The sequence below is a fragment of the Panthera uncia genome (genome assembly GCF_023721935.1).
Source record: "Panthera uncia isolate 11264 chromosome B2 unlocalized genomic scaffold, Puncia_PCG_1.0 HiC_scaffold_24, whole genome shotgun sequence".
In the NCBI taxonomy this organism is placed as follows: domain Eukaryota; kingdom Metazoa; phylum Chordata; class Mammalia; order Carnivora; family Felidae; genus Panthera; species Panthera uncia.
Window position 1 is genome coordinate 74,660,882 of NW_026057580.1, and position 6,000 is coordinate 74,666,881.

Below are 6,000 nucleotides of genomic sequence, written 5' to 3' on the forward strand. Positions count from 1 at the left end.
TTAATTATCACTATTCGTCAGGTCCCAATGGAATCAGTAATGTTATTGAATGCAGTGCAAACTGTTCTTGTGTGCCTTTATGTGTCATGTAGACTGCTATATTGGTAGAGTTGTCCAGCAAGATAACCTAAACTGGTGTAATTAAATAAGAATTTATTATGTAAAAGTAAAGGAAAAAAGCAAAACGTAGTAAATCATTAACCACGCCAATATGGTTACAAAGAAGTGACACTCACAGGATACAATATGGTCTGATTGTTAGATATGAAAACATTATTGCAAGCAATATTTAAAAATAATTTGTGCCTATATATATTTCACTGGTTTCATACAATGATGCAAGTCCTTCCTTGATTAATCAATAATTCTGGGAGTGAGCTATCAATGTTTATTTCAGTCTGATTGTCTTTGTTTTCAGAGGCCTGTAATAAGCAGCTATAAAAATATGTGATTTTCCCGTGGAAATTTATATTAGGAAGACAATATTTTCATTGATTAATTTTTATTCCCCTTGAAAAATCAATTAAATTAGTATTTTAAAAAATAGAATTGGCGACATTTATAATAAAAAATTATTAAGTGTTGGACATTCCTAATGCCTTCATAACTGCCAGGTTGGGGACAAGGTGCTTTCTGTTCTCTTTATTATTACTGGAAGGAAAACCTTTACCTTAGCCAAAAGCACTCCTTCACGCCAGAAAGCTGAACGTCAGTTGATTACTGGGTGTCTCCTCCAAGATGTTTTGCAGGTACCCGAAGCTCAGCATGTGCAGACCAGGAGCCACTTGATTTATTCTCAGATTGTGTGCTCACCGTGTTTTCCCTCTTGTCATTACAGTGCTCTGGAAGCCAGAAACCAGGAAGTTTCCCTAACCTCTCCCTCCTTGCCCCCTTTTCCTTCACACTGTTCCTTCTAATTATCTTTCTGAGCTCTCATCTCATCCTCCTCATCCTCATAGACAGCATCCAAATGCACACTCTCATCTCTTTCCAGGATGATGGTATTAGCCCCAACTCAATCTATTTCTCTATCACTTCCAGAGGGATTTTCCTTAAACCCGCTGCTCAAGACCAGCCTATGGCTTTTCTTTGACCTCAGAACAAGGCCCAGACTCATTAATATGGGCCTAGGGCATTTTCACTCTTCCTGCTTGGACCTAGTATTAATCAATATAATGCATATACTCTTTGGAATTTTGTCTGCAGATAGAAGATTCATAAGATTTTTGATGTCAAAGGTAATCACTGTGTAGGTACTGGGATTTCCTTTATGTTTTATGGTCAGAGTAAAACGTGTTGGAATATTAATGATAAATGGTCAATAGAGATAAAATGCTTATAAAAATCAATAGCTTTAATGGATCTAAAATATTTCAGGACATCAGGATTTGACACAAACAACATTGCAGGAAGCCTTATTTAATGGAAAATGTTGGCTCAATTCTGAGTCTTTCTAATGTGTGACAAAGTGATATTGAAAGACTGAGGAAATAGACCTTGCTAGACCTCAATGACGTACAGGCAGATAGAGGCTTAATTGAGGCTAAGGTTGAGATTTAAAACAAGTTAATAACACAGGAATTCAATAAACACAATAAACTCTCTTTTGTCTTCTGCCTTTCCTGTGTTTGGATGATTCTTACTCAATCTCCCAGTACAGACATTGCATTGTCTAAGAAGTTCCCCTGGAAACCCCAAAGTCCAGGTTAGTGTCCCTCGTATAAGCTCCCTTGAGATCCTATACTTTTCCAACATGACACTGAACATGTTATTTTTCTCTCTTGAACTTGACTGTAAATTCTGGGGTGGCTGAGGTGATCGTTAGGCTTATTGGTGCGTTCCTACAATAAACACATGTTTAATGAAAATTGCATGTAAGGAACACTTTTAAACACAGAATGAATAATCACTCTTGGGTTCATTGGTCAGGATGCTGTATACCAAATAACACAATGAAGCAAGAACCAGTGTGAATCAACAGTCACTGTTATCTAATAAGGGACTAGAACTGCACAAAGTATGAAAATTCACTGAAAATGGGCTTGCCCTGGCATAGTCAGCAATCTGAAACATTCCTTGGAGAAGAAAGTTGTGCTTTTTTGTCTTTTTTTTAAAATACGAAATTTATTGTCAAATTGGTTTCCATACAACACCCAGTGCTCATCCCAACAGGTGCCCTCCTCAATGCCCATCATCCACCCTCCTCTCCCTCCCACCCCCGTCAACCCTCAGTTTATTCTCAGTTTTTAAGAGTCTCGTATGGTTTACAATAATAGTCACACTTTTTTGTCTTTAGATTTGATTTTATTTTGAATCATTGAGTGGAAACGCAATTCTGTTCTTAAAAACTAAGTTCTAGTTATTTATCTTAGTAGAGTAGGCCCTCAGTGACTATTGATTAACTCACTGATTGGTTGATTGGAGAGGACTGGAAAATGCCTTTGAAGCCATAAGATCCAGATACACACCCAAAATACATGCTTGTACTTTTGCTTAAGGAGACAGATGGTTGGCTGTTAACAACACTATTTGCAACAGAAAAAAAAATTAGAATGAACTTATATGACCATCAATAATTGGATAAGGAAAAATTCACGCAATGTAATACTATAGACAAAATTCATGAATTAAAATTACATATATGAATAAGAATAAATTATAAGATGATCTTATTGAGTGGAAAAAGAAGTTTAAAAGCATAAGTAAAATCTAATATTTATGTAAATTTAAAAAATCATATCACAAAGTATTTATTGTTTATATATATAAATATGTGGTAAAAGTATAAATATGTGGTTGGGTGGTGTATATATTTAACCCTTGAACAACACAGGTTTGAACTGCACAGGTCACTTACGTGTGGATTTTTTTCTATAAATACAGTATGGTATTGTTAATGTATTTTCTCTTCCTTATGATTTTCTTAATAATATTTTCCTTTCTCTAACTTACTTAAGAATACAGTGTATAACACATATCACATACAAAATAATGTTAAATGACTATGTTATCAGTAAGGCTTCTGACCAAGAGTAGGCTATTTAACATTAGGCAGGTTAAGTTTTGGGGAAATCAAAGTTATTTGTGGATTTTTGATTGCATGGGAGTAGATGTTGGTCCCCCTAACCCCTGTATTGTTCAAGGTCAGCTGTATGTATCTTCATTATAATGATTACCTTGAGGAGGGAGGCAAGGTAATAATACTGAGTAAAGGTTCAATTTTATCTTACACACTTTATTTCTTAAAAAAAAAAAAAAGATATGAAATACATCTGGCAAAATGCCAGATGTGTGTGCCAGTGTGGTGATGGATTCATTGGTGTTTATAGTGTTATTCTGTATACTTTTTAATAAATTTAAATATTTCATAATTATTTCTTAGATTATAATAGAGAAAAATAAGCTATAAGAGGGAAGAGTTTATTCAGTTTAAAACATTAAAACTTTCGGGGCATCTGGCTGGCTCAGTTGGAAAAGCATGTGGCTTTTGATCTTGGGATCGTGAGTTAGAGCCCCACGTTGGGTGTAGAGATCACTTAAATAAATTTAAAAAAATATTTAAAATATTAAAACTTTATCCATAGATATTAGTTCAGCAGTGCAACAGTGAGTGGAATAAGCCATATATTATTGGGAGTTTAAGTCTCATTAGCAAATGTTCATAACTCTGGGGAGACAACTAGATAGTAATAAATGGTTTTGTTAGATAAGATGGGGGAGAATATTTTTCCTTTATAGAAATCTGCATATTTTTCCTAATCTCAAAAGCAAAAGGTGCCCAGAAATGCAAAATAAAGGGGGAAAATCCACATATAATCCTACCTCTTACAAATAAAATCTATACTTTTACACACATGTACATACCTGTGTGCATATGCAACTTAAGAACATCTCTCTTGTGTATACTTAGTTTATGCTTAGTATTAGATGATGTACATTTTTTCTTTTATTTAGTTTCCCTTGACAGAAGATTTTTAATAGCTATTAGAATTTCTTCATATGGATATATTATAATTTACTTAACCAACTTTTTACAGTTGAAGATTTAGTCTAAAAAAAGATGTCTAGATCTAAAACAAAAAGGGTGGCAGGGGTGCTTGAGTGGCTCAGTCCATTAAGTGTCTGACTCTTAATTTTAGCTCAGGTCATGATCTCAAATTTGTGAGTTCAAGCCCTGCACTGGGCTCCGTGCTAGAGCAGAGCCTGCTTGGGATTCTCTCACTCTCTTCCCCTGTCGCGCACATGCGCCCTGCTTTTCTCTCTCAAAATAAACTTTTTAAAAAGGGGAAAAAGGGGCGCCTGGGTGGCTCAGTCGGTTAAGCGTCAGTCTTCAGCTCAGGTCATGATCTTGCAGTCCGTGAGTTTGAGCTCTGCGTCAGGCTCTGTGCTGACAGCTCAGAGCCTGGAGCCTGCTTCAGATTCTGTGTGTGTGTGTCTCTCTCTCTCTCTCTTTGCCCCTCCCCTGCTCATGCTCTCTCTCTCTCTGTCTCAAAAGTGAATAAAAACATTAAAAAAAAATTTTTTTAAAGGGGAAAGAGATGGCAATTTCTTTATTTTTAAAAATAAAGTTTATTCATTTTGAGAGAGAGAGCACAAACAGGTGAGGTACAGAGAGAAGGAGAGACAGAATCTCAAGCAGGCTCCTCGCTGATGACTGTTGTGGGGTTAACTCATGAACTGTGAGATCATGACCTGGGCCAAGACCAAGAGTCAGACGCTCAACCGACTGAGCCACCCAGGTGCCAAAGAGATGGAAATTTCTTGATTCACTGAAAATAATACGGCCTAGAATATTTTCTAATCTAGCGTTGTTTTCACTGAACCCCAACATGAAAACACACACACTTGATTTTTGTTTTAAACATATGAAATCATCCAGATGATGAATTAAATTTCCCAGGTACTTTTGACATGTCTGATGTCCAGGAGACCAAACTCCTCGACACCTTAGTCAGCTATTGGCATGTCTGGGAGTTGGCATGCCTAGACTATGGATGGACACGATTTTGACCTGCTTACTTTGGAAGTGGGGCAAGGGGATGTCACCCTAAAAGTGTTTAAAATAAAAAAAACTAAATATTATTTAAATATTCTTAAATGGGAATTATTTGCAAAATATTAATAATACTAGTAGTGGATATGAACTTTTAATCGTCACGACAACCCTAAGGAATATTTTTGTTGAAGTATATTTCTAGGACCAAGATAGAGCTGCTCCTATCCAGGGCACCGTGTCAGCAAATAGAGATTTAGATAACTTCTGTGTTCCTGTAAGTGCTGTGCTTCACCAGAAATATATGATAACCAGTCAGTGCCTAAACTCCAGGCCAACTCTGGGCTTTTTTGCTTCCTTCCTTGTTCCTTATCCTTTATCCTATAAAAGCTGCCTGCCTTCCGTCCCATTTTGCAGTTCTCTGACTGGAGACTGTTGTTTCAGGAAGTGTTAAATATAAAGCTTGTCTGTGTTACCTAAATTGTCTTCTCTAATCATTTTTTAAACAAGTTACATTAACATCTATGCTGGATGTAAAAAGCAACTGCTTTATGATTCCTTTAGAATAGACCATCACAAAATAGTCTTGTCGGCCTTCACTGCCAAAAAAAGACCTTCTGACACATGAATATCCATGTTCACATATCCCTGAGGATATGACAGTAGTCTAGGTAAGAGAGGATGAACACAATGCCCAATGGAGAGCACAAGCAAGTAGAAAGGAAGCAAGGTAAATCAAGTGAAATTCGGGCACTGTGGAGATTATGATTTGATCCCCTATCAATGTCAATGTCACAATTCATTCTTTCAAGTTCAGTTAATATTGATGAGGTTATAAACACATGGCTCCCTCCCTGGAAAGTATTCATCCATGCAAACATACCTCTCAATAGCCTAGCAACTCATCTGCCTTCTGTTTTCAAGGCTGGTGTATTACAAATTCCCTTAGATAAAAGGAATGATTCAGACAAATCTTCCACACATCCCCATGAAGGAATAAAATCCAA